This window comes from Toxorhynchites rutilus, chromosome 3, assembly GCF_029784135.1.
Source record: "Toxorhynchites rutilus septentrionalis strain SRP chromosome 3, ASM2978413v1, whole genome shotgun sequence".
Taxonomy (NCBI): Eukaryota; Metazoa; Arthropoda; class Insecta; order Diptera; family Culicidae; genus Toxorhynchites; species Toxorhynchites rutilus.
Genome location: NC_073746.1, coordinates 142414236 through 142429305, shown reverse-complemented (window position 1 = coordinate 142429305; position 15070 = coordinate 142414236). Strand labels below are relative to the sequence as shown.

At 38.0% G+C, this 15070-nt stretch overlaps 1 protein-coding gene across 5 annotated transcripts in view; it reads right to left on the bottom strand.

Moving 5' to 3' along the window:
* The window catches only part of LOC129779928 (cGMP-dependent protein kinase, isozyme 2 forms cD4/T1/T3A/T3B), a 502476-nt gene that overhangs the window by 449545 nt on the left and 37861 nt on the right, over positions 1-15070 (bottom strand). Inside the window, exon 1 of one of the 5 annotated variants that reach the window (XM_055787711.1) lies at positions 11216-11306. The exons of the other annotated variants lie outside the window; for them this stretch is intronic. The gene's annotated coding sequence lies outside the window, so the exon portion shown is untranslated. Of the gene's footprint in view, positions 1-11215; positions 11307-15070 lie in introns of those variants that run through there. 5 annotated transcript variants of the gene reach the window in all.

The following is a 15070-nucleotide window of genomic DNA, read 5'->3' as shown; positions in this document are numbered from 1 at the left end:
TCATATGACTTTTCATTTATAATTATTTTCAGATATGGTTCTTTAGGTTTGTTGTTCCTTTCAATGCTAATTTTTTGTCTTACAAATTCATACAATAGCTGATTTGATCACAAACTACAATTTCAAAACTGAAGAGAACGGGAGTGTTGTGTTTGGAAAAAGAAAATATTGTAATGAAAGTGAAAAATGGTTGATTATGCTATCGCTGGGATTCTGCTGAAATATCAAAGCATCAATCAGAATGAAATGATCTGATTCAATATTGACGCTGCAGTTGTTCTGTATTTTGGAATTTTTTGTTCTGTATTTTGGAATTAAATCTCGGCAAAAAGTATACGGTACAAAATTTGAAAAACGAAAATGTTGCGGCTTTGATTGTTAACCATATCCTAAGATCACCAACAGCTACCCGCAAAGTAGTGGAAGACCAGGCAAATTTATGGACGCAATTTTTTTTCCTCCTGCCTTCAATAACAAGGATTCACTGAGCCAACGGGATGCCTCAAAAAAGTTCAACTGTTCTTAACAATACATCTGAAGAACATTGATAAGAGTCAGAATAAAGTGCAGAATGAAGTCAAGATTCCCGGAATACACTGATAAACAGGCTTCGACGCTGAAATCCTGATGCCGGTGGCCGATAAAGAATAATTTCGGAAAATGTTGACATAGGACTATGTCTTTGATTTCTATATAGGGGGGTCACTCTACGAAAAATGTAACGATTTATTAAGAGTTTTCAAACGCATATTACTCAAAATGGTTATTGCGACATATGTTGTGTTATATATCATTAGACAGGAAATTTATCCAGTATTTTTTTTTTGCTTGAAACATGAACAGTGAACATAGTAAAAAAAGTTAACAATTTGACGGTGTTCTTTTGCGATTGCACTAACCACTCGCTTTCCTCCCCGACGCAACGAACAATATGTTTGTCTAGATTCGGACGTTAGCTCACAATGTGAGTTAATGCGTATAATGAGTTATTCTCCATTTACCGATAATAGGCATTTATCAGTTATTGTATTGTATGTTGCCCAATCAATTCGGCAATTTGGTTGGTTCAGGTCAATTACGGAGAGCAACTACGAATTGTACAGTCTACCCAAGCTCAAGCTCAAGCTGTATGTTGCCCAATCAACTAGCGCTCAATTCATATTTTTATCCTGTAGGTCTTGCTAATAACATTTTATGTAATTGTGGTCCAGGATGTCATAATAGCGAGCATGTTGTTTGGTTATGTCAAAATGCAATTAGTGAATTTAACTGCCTGCTGATTTAGAAGATCGAAAGGGTATACTCACGTATATCTGATTAAGATACAGTGATAGACATTCGGTTATCCGCACTTGAAAAAAAACTTGAAACACTTACGAAACAAACTAGGAATGTTCTTTTTATCGGGACACTTATTTGCTGTAGTGATAGTATATTTAAGTCACTTTTATTGAAAGGACGTGTGTCACAATCACACACACACAAGGCGGCATCGGGTTTTCCCGAGACATACGTTTAGCCGCAGGGCATAAAATCATGTTTTCGCATAATCACCAAGCCTTTATCTGTGTTTTATGAAAAAATACTTGGAAATTTTCAATTTACAAGGTAAATATTAGATGTACAGCGTAAGAAGTTGGTCAGATTAGTGATTCACGTAGAATTTAATGGCGAAATGGTATTCTATTGACGGAAGAGGGGCGGAAAATAATAAAAATGTTCAAAAGAACAAAAGTTTTCTAATCGCTCTATCGTAATAAAAATTGGTCGACCTGAGAAAGTGGTACGGAATTTATTTAAATAGTGCCAGAAATATGGGATATAACGACCAACAAATGGGAACACCAAAGTTACTTTGCGTCTTAAAGGTCGAATAAGATACGAAACAACCAAGAAACGATGTCCTGATCATACATTAAGGCAGAATCGGTTGTTCCAGTAACGAAGAGGCATATTGCGCGCATCTTGAATGAGTCACCAAACATCATGTGGAAGAAACCTCAATGGAAGCCGAAACTGACCGCCACCCATAAGCAGAACCATCTCATTTTCGCCCGGCAATACATGGAATGGAAACTAGAATGGAGAAATGTTGTATTTTCCGGCGAAAAAAGTTCAATTTGGATGGTCCGGACTGTTACAGTTGATATTGGTACATTTTAGGTCAACGGCATGTAGTGAGATCGAAGCGAAACTTTGGGGCGGAAGTTTGACAGTGTGGGGAGCCGTTTCCTATCACAGCAAGCTTCTCATTTGTTTCATTTTCACCCGAATGAACTCCGAAAAGTATCTTCAATTACTGGAGGACGTTTTGATTGCCCATATTGAGAATAACACTACCGAGGATGTCGTTTTTTCAGCAGGATTATGCATAGATCCACGTTTCCAAGCAATCGAAGGCATGGTTTGCCGAGAAGGACATTCCGCTTCTTGAATGACCTGCTGACAGTCGATTGCAATCCGATAGAGAACCTATGGAGAATCTTGGCCGAGATGGTCTATGCAAACGGATGACAATCTGACAACATTTCCTGTCTCAAGGCAGTAATCCGGGAATGTTGGGCTATAATCAATATGGCAACACTTTAAAAGCTGTCTGACTCGATGACAAATCGAGTTTTCAAAGTGATCCGAAATGGAGGTGGATATACTAAATATTAGCTGCTGATTGGACTCGAAATTTGCCGCACAAATTTTCTTTTATTGAAATTTTAGGATGCGGCTAAACGAATGTTCACCCTGATTCCACATATTTGAATTACTTAGAAAACAAAAAGTGAATTTATACCTTTTTTTAGAATGAATTCGATGAAAATAAACGATAATCGTCTTTTATGAGCAAAACTGTACAAAGAATTGACTTATTTTAAAAAAATATTGAGGAAAAATAGGGTGCGGCTAAACGAATGTCACCCACTGTAGCTTGAGTAGTCGCAATTTTACCGAGCTATAAAGTTATTACAATCAATGTTACGGATAATGTGGTAACGAAGGAGATATTGCTATTTTTATCTATAATATATTTGTGTAGTCATAGATTGATTTGATTCAGGCTTATATTTATGTAGGTCCTAACTATTAAGACATGTGTTTAAAAATAATACATGATGCCTCTTTGTCTTCATCTGCATAACTAAAAAACAGAAGAAAAGGGTAGTAATGGCTTTAATGGTATTTTTGTGTACATTTTCGAACAGAATGTGGTACCGAATTCTACCACGTTATGTCATCTAACCTGTTCAAAGGATACAAGTACATACAGGAAACGGTTTTTCCAGGGCATCCATTTGATGTTTCAAAAGAGAAAAAAAACAGATTTTGAACAATAAAAAAACTCAATTTAAATGCAATTACTATACACAATCACAGTCCTATGTCAAGATCCCGTCCGTGCCCCTAGGCTCAGACCCATCAACTTTTTTGTTTTGGGACGGCGAAAGTTACTTCCCTCTATCGAAGACGCACACTCTCGGAAACGATCGATACTATTCCATGGAGAGGTTAGCGTCAAACCAAACGCACCGGAGGTTCGGGATCGATTCCCGTTCTGGTCGGAGGAATTTTTCGTCAAAGAAATTTCCTCCGCCTCCGTCTTGTTTGTTTGAGAAACCCCATGAACGCCACTTTTATCAAAATTGATCTTTAGACAGATTTTGAGTCCTCGAAGGTATCTACATCGACTATCAAAATTTCATAAAAAGTTAGTTTTATTGGGACCGCACGATTTGAGGCAAACTTGTACGCTTCATTTGTTCGGATTCCACGAATGAGATCGTTTCCTTCGATGTGGATGAGACGGAGACGAGCCATCGGTAGGCCTTGTTAGATTCTTGGCAGACCAAGGATTGATTCAAGTGTGGAAAACACGGGTTATTTCGTGATCCATCCGTAACAGATGAAACGCGAAACAAGAGAAAACTCGTGAGCGGTCCCTAATATGTTTAATTGGGGTTGCAAATATTAGTTTGTTTGAGAAACCCCATAAGTCCATATTTCCAATTATCACCATGGGCAATGCTGTGATAAATATACAATTTCGTTCATTGTTTACATCCGATGTCGTAAAAAACATGCGCAACTCAACATAACCGGAATTTCTTCTGATTTGAATTATGACCCAGACATGACAACGAAATGTAAGCGTGGTGTTTGGCGAACAACAAAACAGAAAGCGGAAATCATAGAAAAAGCAAGAGTCAATGGAAAGGTATACAAAAATAGGAAGGGAAAGGATGTTCCAGCTGTGACATTACTCAAACGGTTTGAGAGACAAATCATCTCTTGGAAACTCCAAGTTGAGAACTGTAATTGATCTCGTAATACAGAACATTCCGTCGTCTCCCGTCCTCTCTAAAACTATCTCACTATATCATCGTCGAGAAAACTACCAGAAACTACGCAACAAAACAACCATTTTGTTGGAAAGCAGTGGCCTAAAAATCCCAAATGACCAAAAAATCCACTTCAAATGACATGGCGGTGGAAAAGAATCACATACGAGACGCCAACAGCAGCACTTTCCGGCTTCTGCAATTGAAACCAAATCAATAGAGTCTCCCTGCCAATTCTGTATATCCAGATGGAAAAATATATAACACAGAAGCCCGACAAACAACGCTCCTATCAATCGCATGATGCGTATATACAATCAACATAACATCCATAACTCTCACGCTCAAGTTCAATTCTCACTCCCGACATTCTTCCGAAAATGGAAGAAAAGAGTGACGAACCAGCCAAAAGTGTTGAAAGTCACTATAATACAGAAAAAAACATCTATCTTCCTCCACGACGTATTTTTGTATTCCTTATGCAATAGTAAAACAGTTATCCAAACCAATACCCGACCCTACTATACCATACTCTTTAATTGTGTTCTATTGAGAAGGAAAATGTCACAGCACTATATCGTTGCGGATCAATTCAGAAATATCAGTACAATCAAGTTTCTTCCCGAACCAGAGCATGATTACGGACCATTCTTTGATGAAAATCAGACGAATATGTTGGTTAGGATCCATGACATACAGATGAATGGAGTGCTATAAACGATGGCTATCGACAAAAATTAAAAAAAAATCATTTTCTTAATTCAATGTATGTAAAAAATGTAAAATGTCAAACTTTGAAACTGTAAATTTGAAAAATTAGAAAAAAAATTGCTCAAAGCTGCTTAGACCCTAACTATTTTCATTATAAATTTCATCCCTATTCACTTTTTATTATAGATAAAATTTTGACGAAATCCATAATAGAACATTATTGTCAGGCACAATTTTCGCTCAAGATTTTCTCCACTTGTGGAGAATGTGTTACTTTGTTATATAGAAAACATATTTGATAAGGGAGAGCTAATTTTGTTTTATAACTTTTTGTTTTAAAATCGTGTTTATTACTCCCGAAAATCCATTGCCATATTCGCTTCACAGAAATGGAATACGATGCTCAATGTTGTCTATGTCGAATTGCGTGGTAAAGTTGTCACATTTGCACTACTCGACTGGAGTCGATCATATTACAGAATGCAAAATTGTAATCCGTTCAGATAATTATAACTCGATCGGCGTTTTTGTCCACTAACCACACTAAAAATGTGTATATGAGGTAATCCACGTTTTTGCCATTAAACCGAATACATCTAGCAATGTATGTCCATACGTATAACGTTGTAATAAAGCTCATTATAGAAATCATTTATTGATTCCACACACGGGCTGTAATATCATGACTATGTATTGCGTTTTGTCTGTGATGGCGTTGCTCATGATAGCGTCTCGAAAGTGAATGAATTATATAATATTGCTGTACGAATTTTTCTCGAAACCATTGTTTTTCAGATGGTGGAATCGATATCTCAGGATCTACTCAACCAATGAGGCTGCAATTTGTTTTATCAGCATGTAAAAATGAATTATCTAAACCGTTACATAGCTCTTTATGTAACGCTTATGTAACGCTTTAGAACCGATACCATCAGAAATGTACCGATTTTCAGACAGCATCAACACATCCAGCTGTCAACGGCGTAGTAATCATTAGTCGTGCACTCAAAAAATGGAAAATACATCTTCGAATATACCTTACACAATAACCAAAATACCCGAATATTTCACTTTGCTCCTAACATCCGAAAAAATCACGAAAATTCATTATTTTTCTACCGTCGACAGGAGCCCCCCTTTAGATTACGACTGATTTTTTAAACGGGCGTATACAAAATTAGTGATCTTTTTTTTAACAATCGTTACTCGAAATCCAGATGTCTGATTAAAATTTGATGTTTGGCAAAGTTATTGGAAAATTAATGAACCGTTTAGAAAAAATAACATTTTGAATACACTGTTGAAAAATATTACCCAATGAATCATTGAAGGCGATTTAACGCTGATAAATATCGCCTTCAATTGCACCTACCTTTGCTAATGAGTCAGTCCTCTCATTACCCGGATTTGAGCTATGTGAAGGGACCCAGACAAAGGTAATGACATAACAGCGTCTGGATAAAGCACTCAAAATTTCACGTATTCTCTCAAGGAAGTACGGCGAGTGCTTTTCCGGCCTCACTGAACGGATAGCTTTTTTCTAAGTTGCATCAGGGTGACCATGAAAAAACGGGTTCAACCTTTATATTTAAAATTCTACATAAAAATTGTCTTTGTACGACTTTTAGAGCTTATCAATACAGGTCGGACTCGATTACATACAGACTCGATTATATGTGATTCGATTATATACAATTTTGGACTCGATTATATACAGTTTCGAATTTTTTTTTTCTATATCAAATATGGCTTATTTCAAGAAGAAATGTAACATTTCAACATTAAGGTGAGGTTTATGTGGCTATTACATGTACAGTGGGGTAAAAATTGCGATTTTTGATGATTTTGCTTGAATTTTCACCAGGAATTGCTTATATCGATATTGCTGCCAAATTAAGTAAGATAGAAGTTGAGCGTCAAAGAACAAATTGTAGAGCGGTTAAAGAACTTCAATTTAGTTGATAGAAACAATCTAGTTTAATATAAATTTTAAGGATAACATTAATAATAACACATGATCCACAAATTTAGTTTTTCCACTACTATATCCTGTACTAAATTTCCTCATCTTTCAAATGAAAGCATCAGAATCGTCTTATGTAGCGTACTTTTTAATGTAGAGCCAGTATGGGGCAATAGAGTCCGAAACAAAAAAAAAGTTCTATAGCTCTGTCATTGTTGAAATTCGAACATATGCGTAGGAGGATTTTTTTCATCAAATATGGTCGTCTATCACCTCCTGAGAGAATCTGGATACATTTATTTTTTTCATGTGAGAAAGGTGTTTTGTGACTTTAAGGGGATGAATCATAAATCAAATTCCTCTTTTATTTTCGAAAAACGAAAAATACATGCAAAACAAAACAAATAAAAAAAACTTTTTTTTTGACTCGATTATATACAGTGAAATGTAATTAAAAACTGTATATAATCGAGTCCGCGCTGTACCAATATCTTGCGATGCAGAACTTGTCAATATCTTAATCCTGTTCAAAGTTATTGATGGGTTTTACCACAAAAACTCATGATTTCAATTTTAATTTACTCAAACACAAAAAATTACATAGCTTTGAAAATCACATATTATATAGAGTGAAAATTGTTCTTTCAAACTCCGTCAACAAACATTTTTTATGTTTGCCCAAGAAAGAATTACGAGCAAACGAAAAGAGCGTATTTTTTGGGAAGAAATACCAATAACTTTGAGTGAAGTTGAGATATTGACAAGTTCTACATCGCAAAATAATTGTATTAGTAAAAAAAAGTCTTTTGAAAACAGTTTGCATGTAGAATTTGAAATATAAAAGTTAGAGCAAAAAAACAGTTATTTCATGGTGACCCTAATGCAACTCAGAAAAAAGATGCTATATCGGTTATTTCAAGAGATAAAAAAAAACTTCATTCTACAAAAATGTCTCAAATAACTGGGTCTACAACATTGTCGAACTATGTTTACCCCTATTTATAAAGATAAAAAAGTTAGATTTTTTATTTCATCGACAATTTTGGTCACCCTATTTTTGATAATACAAAAAATGAGTGCGCTATTACATGTAAAAACTTTGTCTAAGACAGTTTTTGTGTAGAGAATAACTGTCGGGCTTTAAATGCTATTTTCCACTTAAATGCATCTCCTGGGCCATTGTGCAATGGCCCAGGTTGAAAAATTGTTCAAAGTATCATGTAAAGGTTCTTGCAGTTCGGATTCGTTTGATCCTACGACAGACATCACTCCATCATCTGCAAGTTGTCTTAGGCTGCAATTTTAAGTAAGGCAATTGTCAGTGTCACTTACGTAGAAGTTGTACGAAGGGAGATTAAAACATGAGCCCTGTACAGGTAGCATTGACTTGGGAAATTTTGGCAGGAAAGTTTGAAGACAATTGTGGAACAATATATTTTGGAGCTTACAAAGATGAAGAAAATTATACATGCAATTGGTATGAAACTAAGAACTTGCGGAAATCAAGTCTGGTAAATTATCTGATGATCTACCAACATTCTCCGTTTCGCAGTTTGGTTGGTTAGTTGATGAAAAATGTCTTGATGTTTCAACTGAACACAATTAGATCGCAGTATTTTCATAGTAAACTAGAGTTAAATGTTTTTAACAAGAGCAAGATTTTGTCCGTTAGGTTCGTTCTCGATAGCCATGAATCTGAAAAAGTTGTAGTTTTGTCACGCAAGAACTCTGGATATACAATCTGATATGCAACAATTAGATGATGATACATTTAATCTTTAGAGGCACTTTATGAATGCACTATCACATCAAGTAGCATTCCGCAATAACCGTCACGTGATGTCGAATAAAGCTGTTAAGATGGCCAGGCGTGAATTTTCCGACGAAAAATAATAAAATAGTAATAATGATGGAATTTTATGAAATTTAAAATGAGGGTCTTTAAAAGTTTATCCACAATGATATGCGATTGGATATCAAACGTTGACTCTAGTAACTGTCGTCTGCTATAGTAAAGTTGACTTTTATCTTGGTTTTATAAAAACGAAATTTTCATATACAGTCAACTCTCCCTAACTCGATATCCAAAGGGACCATCGAGTTAGGGAGGTATCGAGATACAGAAGAAAATATTGATTAGGTATGTTACTCAAACTGAATTGTAACGATCACGCAGGAACTGTTCAATCACAAAGAAATGTTCGAATAGTTTCACAGGAACATTTTCAGTTGATTTCAATATTCCGGACATATTCTTCAGGTTTGATTTAACGTTCGAATTAACATCTCAATAGAACTACTATCTTCAGCGTTTTTCTCAGGTTTTTCAACACTTTCTAGTATATCGGTATTTGGCATCAGATCACAGCAAATCACGTTTTGGTCCTTTTTGCACTAATTATTAAAAGACATTGAGCAATCGAACGGTATTGTACCGTCGACATCGCTCACGACACATTAATTATGCCAGCGGAATATCACTCCCGTCAATGTTGGTTGTGCTTTAAAGTTAGGATTTACCAGTTTCTGGACAAATTCTCAAGCCATATCCCGAAGAATAGAAGAGGGGTAAATTATTTTGTCTAGCTTGACAAGACAAAAATTCATTGACCGCTCCAGCTTCTCGATTCTGACCAACCTTATATGCGTTTGGTCAAGATACAATTTTCCATTCCGATTCCATTTTTACTTTAGTTTGAGTAGTGTTGATACCTTCCGTCCATATTTTTCGACCTGCTCGATGATGCTCAAACCTTGCGCAATGGTTAGCGTTTTGATAGTTCGCTTGAAAGGTTTCTCGTGGTTTTCCATACTTGAAAAGAAATTGTTTGATGACACGAACACTCCGTCTTCACTTTCAAGGGCAATTGAAATCTGAGGTAATAACGCGCAAAAAATTAAATCAAAACACATCGAGTAAGAGAGGCATCGAGTTAGGGAGGTATCGTGTTATGGAGAGAAGAATGCTTGTAAAATCGAAGGTGCCATGAAATCCATCGAGTTAGGGAAAATATCGAGATACAGAACATCGAGTTAGGGAGAGTTGACTGTATGTATCCCAATTACACACAGATCTCACATGTCAGAAGCACTGAACCAAGGTCCCGTTTGTTCGGTTAGGTTGGAATGAATGACAGATTGTATCCCAAAAGTATAGAGCTTTGATACATCACGAAATCAAATAAAACTTAAACAAGTGCGATGAGCCTTGAACGAAAAAAAAACAATCGGAACTGCATACACGTGACACTGATCGATCAGTTCAGCATTCTGCACAACTATTAGCGTTGCTTAATTCAAGACCGTAACAAAACGTGTTGAACATTTGTTTCTACACTGCAAAACCAAAGCCACACGTCACTTGTCGAATGATTCTATTGACTTTTTTTGATCTATTGACTTTTTTTTTGTTTCTTCTCCAACACTTCAAAACTATAATCAATTGTTATTTTTTCTTCCCAGAAGTATGACGTTATCCACAAGTACTTGACTGGAGAGCACTCTTTCTCTCCAATTGAAATAATCATCCACAACATGATACAGCAGCACCATAAAACACCACTTATTGATCGTTATCAATTCTCCGCGTGCATCACTTGCAATTTGTACAAGTAATGTACTTCTAATTGAATCCAGTACTGGCGCAAACGGCCGTGGATCATACGAACAATCGCGTGTTGCTGCCGCAATTCCACTCATTGAATTCGAATCGTGTCTAATTACACTATCATCGACGATAATCCGCCAAGAACATAATAATTGGTTGTTTTCCGTAGTAAATCAATAAAACTATATTATGAACATCGAAAGAATCGCAGCGCATCGCACATTTTCCACCTTCGCTTTTTCGTTCCCAAGGTACCCCTCGCAAAGCATCTCGTACAGTATTGTACTTCGTTTCGACCGGTATCTCAATTAGAAGCGGCATTCCCACGGATCGCCGCAGCGCCTACACTGCGCGCAAACGACGCAGCGTGTGGTCACGGAGATGATGCAAATTGACAGCCCTCTCGACCACCACCACCCCCACACTGGATGCACTTGTGCCTTCTTCGAACCGTGAACATTTGGGCGTTCGAATTACGAAACAAACCACGCGAATTCTATTTTTATCCAAAGCCGGGATTTTCTTCGGATTAAACTGATTTGGGCCGGCTAAGCGCCGCAGATAAAGGTACAGATAGGAATATCCAAAGCAGCGAATACGTACCACTTCCCAAAAAGCCACTACTCCTCTCAGCGTGTAACTTAAAGGAGCGTGAAAAACGCACTGAAATCGGCGGGCTGTTTTTAACAATATTTTATTGGTGCCCGCGATTCCGCCGACTGCTCGACAGCAGCACCCTTCCCATTTCCCTCCTGCCGGCAGTTGGGTGGCACTCAATTTAATTGAGAACTTATTGTGGTGTTGTGGTTGATGAGTGGGTCACAGAGCGACGCAGCAGGTTTCACACAGCGAAACTGCATAAACAAAACAAGCGCTTTTTTTCATGTTGATTGTTGCCGTTGTTTTGGCTGCTCACTATTTACTTGGGTGGTTTTGTTTAGTATTCCGAGGTCCGCTGAGCTTCGAGCTAGCTGCCCCGCTTCCAAACGAACGTATAAATTGATTAACAACCCTCGATGATCATACGTTCGATTGTTGGGTGCGGTGCTCTCCCGAAGTCGTTGAGTCGATCCTTTTTTCCACAATTTGGTTATTTCCATCGATTCATCAAGTGAACGATTTTTATTAGTTATTTACATTGACACTAATTTAACCCCACTATCAACGTATCGATGCGTGTATTGATGATACAATCACGTTATCAAAAGGAAAATTGTTTCATTTTTCGTAGTGTCCGTGCGCAAGTGGTGCCAAATTATGGAGATTTTTTTGGAGTATTGTTATTCTTGTTTTCATTCAAAAGTACTGCGATCTTAATCTAAGTGGTGCGGATTCAATCCACTTCATTTTCAAGCAAATTCATGCATGTTTTCAAGCGATTTCTTGCAATAAATTCTCAGCCCACCAGAGATGCCAGATTTACAAATATGTTTGTAAATTTACAGACATATCTGTAAAACATAAGTATATTTGCCCTGACATCATTGCAGACGAAAGAGAGGATACGATTATTCACAATTGAACGAAAATTGTCTCTGATAATTATTTTCTGTTCTGGATAAGACTGTTCTGCTGAATGCAAGGAGATTTATAGAAAAATAGTTAAGTTAGGGTCAGGACTATGTCTTCTAAGTATTTAAACAATATCGAATAAAAATTTTCATTCTATTTTCAACAACTTACATTTGCTTTCGGGTCTGCTTATGACGAAGTATGGGTTACTGTTCAATATTGTTACCACAGACATGGTTCATGCTGATCTAAAACTTATGGAAAATATACACAGCATTTTCTTATAAATTTTATCAACGACAAGACCGCAAGTCTTAGGGGGTCTTCGTAGCCACTTGGTTACGCGTTCGCTTACTAAGCGATCGATCGTGAGTTCAAACACAGGGCCCTCAATTGACCAATTGACCACAATGATCAATATCAACTGTCTCCGCTGTCCGGTCTGCTGAACAATGGAAGAACAGATAGAATACCCTTACGCCTAAATGGCTACTACAGTGTAATTTACCATAATGTAACGGAACAGAAAAACTTAACGCCTAAATGGCTACTACTACTAATGTGTAATTCACAATTTATAGGAACATAAACATATGCACATGTACACGATAAAAACCCGGCTCTGTTACAGATAAAATGCTAATGAGCCTAAGAAAAAAATAAATGGGATAAAAAAAAGACCGCAAGCCTTGGTGGATGTCCAAAATATCAACGAAGAAATACTGATTTTTATAAAAATTAACAACGCGTATGTATGTGTATGTATGTATCTGTTGATCGTTGGAACATTTAAACACACTTACAATACATAAGTTATTTTTTATTTTACAACTAACATATTCACTAGAAATATTAGGCTGTCAAAAAAGTCCTGCGGTATTTCCGCGAGGTGTCGTTGTAAGCACGTAGTTCTAGTTGTATTCATTGTATCGAGTCATACTATAGCTTGTTGGAAAGGTATTTTTGCGCGCTATAATATAGTCCTTGACAGTGTTTGGTTTGGTTAAGTCGTTCGTGAGTTATAGTGTCGCAAATATGGAGCAAAATAAAGAGAAAATCCGACATATTTTACAGTACTACTATGACAAAGGCAAAAATGCATCTCAAGCTGCCAATAAAATTTGTGCAGTTTATGGACCCGATACAGTTTCCATTTCCACCGCACAACGATGGTTTCAACGTTTTCGTTCTGGTGTAGAGGTCGTCGAAGATGCGCCACGCTCCGTAAGGCCTGTCGTCGAAAATTGCGACAAAATCGCTGAATTAGCCGAGAAAGACCGGCATAGTAGCAGCCGTAGCATCGGCCAAGAGCTGGGGATAAGTCATCAAACCGTTATTAACCAGTTGAAGAAGCTTGGATTCACAAAGAAGCTCGATGTATGGGTGCCACACACATTGACGCAAAAAAACATCTTTGACCGTATCGACGCATGTGAATCGCTGCTCAATCGCAAAAAAATCGACCCGTTTCTGAAGCGGATGGTGACTGGCGATGAAAAGTGGGTCACTTATGACAACGTGAAGCGCAAACGGTCGTGGTCGAAGCCCGCTGAAGCGGCTCAGACGGTGGCCAAGCCCTCATTAACGGCCAGGAAGGTTCTGCTGTGTGTTTGGTGGGATTGTCAAGGAATAATCTATTATGAGCTGCTTCCCTATGGCCAAACGCTCAATTCGGACCTGTACTGCCAACAACTGGACCGCTTGAAGGTAGCACTCATGAAGCAGAGGCCATCTTTGATAAACAGAGGCCGCATTGTCTTCCATCAGGACAACGCCAGGCCACACACTTCTTTGGTGCCGCGCCAGAAGCTCCGGAAGCTCGGATGGGAGGTTCTTTTGCATCCGCCGTATAGTCCGGACCTTGCACCAAGTGACTACCACCTGTTTTTGTCCATGGCGAACGAGTTAGGTAGTCAGAAGTAAGCCACAAAAGAGGCCTGTGAAAATTGGCTATCCGAGTTTTTTTGCCAATAAGGAAGCGAGCTTCTATAACAGGGGTATTATGAAGTTGGCATCTCGTTGGGAACAAGTCATCGAACAAAACGGCGCATATTTGACTTAAAACAGATGATTGTAACTAATTTTATTATGAACAAATGAAAATTCAAAAAAAATACCGCAGGACTTTAATATACAGCCTAATATATTTTATGGCAGAACAACGTTTGCCGGGTATATAAAGGATGTCCACGATGAAATTGCCACACTATGAAATTGCTCTAACTTTTTCACCGTTGGGTAGAATTTAATGAAAATTTGGGTGGATTTAGTTCATAGTGCATTGTTTACATCCTGCAAGTTTTAAAGTCCTGTGATCAAAACTCGCGGAAATGGAGTCGAAAGAACAGCTCGTGCGTGATAAAATCTTGCGCATTCATCACGAGAACAAGGATCTCTCGCATCGCTAAAATGTTGGGAATCGCGAATTCCACGGTGTCGCGAATGATTAAGCGGTTCGAGGAACGATTGACCACCGATCGGAAGCCCAAAAGTGAAGGAAAAAGTATTCCGTACAACACCAGAAATCACAACCGCGTAGTTGGGGCCTTCAACCGAAACCCGAACGCCTCCGTTCGAGATGTGGCTAAGAAGCTGCACCTAAGACGAAGTTTTGTTCAGAAGGCCAAAACTAAGACTGGGCTTCGAACGTTCAAGGTACAAAAGGCCCCTAATCGCAACGAGAAGCAGAACAAGTTCGCCAAAACCAGTTGTAAAACCAGGAAGTTGTACCTTAACATGCTGACGAAAGTTGAATGCTGCATCATGGACGACGAAACATATGTGAAGGCCGATTTCAAACAGATCCCCGGCAACCTGTTTTTCACGGCCAAGGATAAGTTCAGCGTTCCGGAGCATGTCCGCACTCAGAAGATGTCCAAATTTGCGAAGAAATTCCTGGTTTGGCAAGCCATCTGCACGTGCGGGAAGCGGAGTGCACCCAGGACA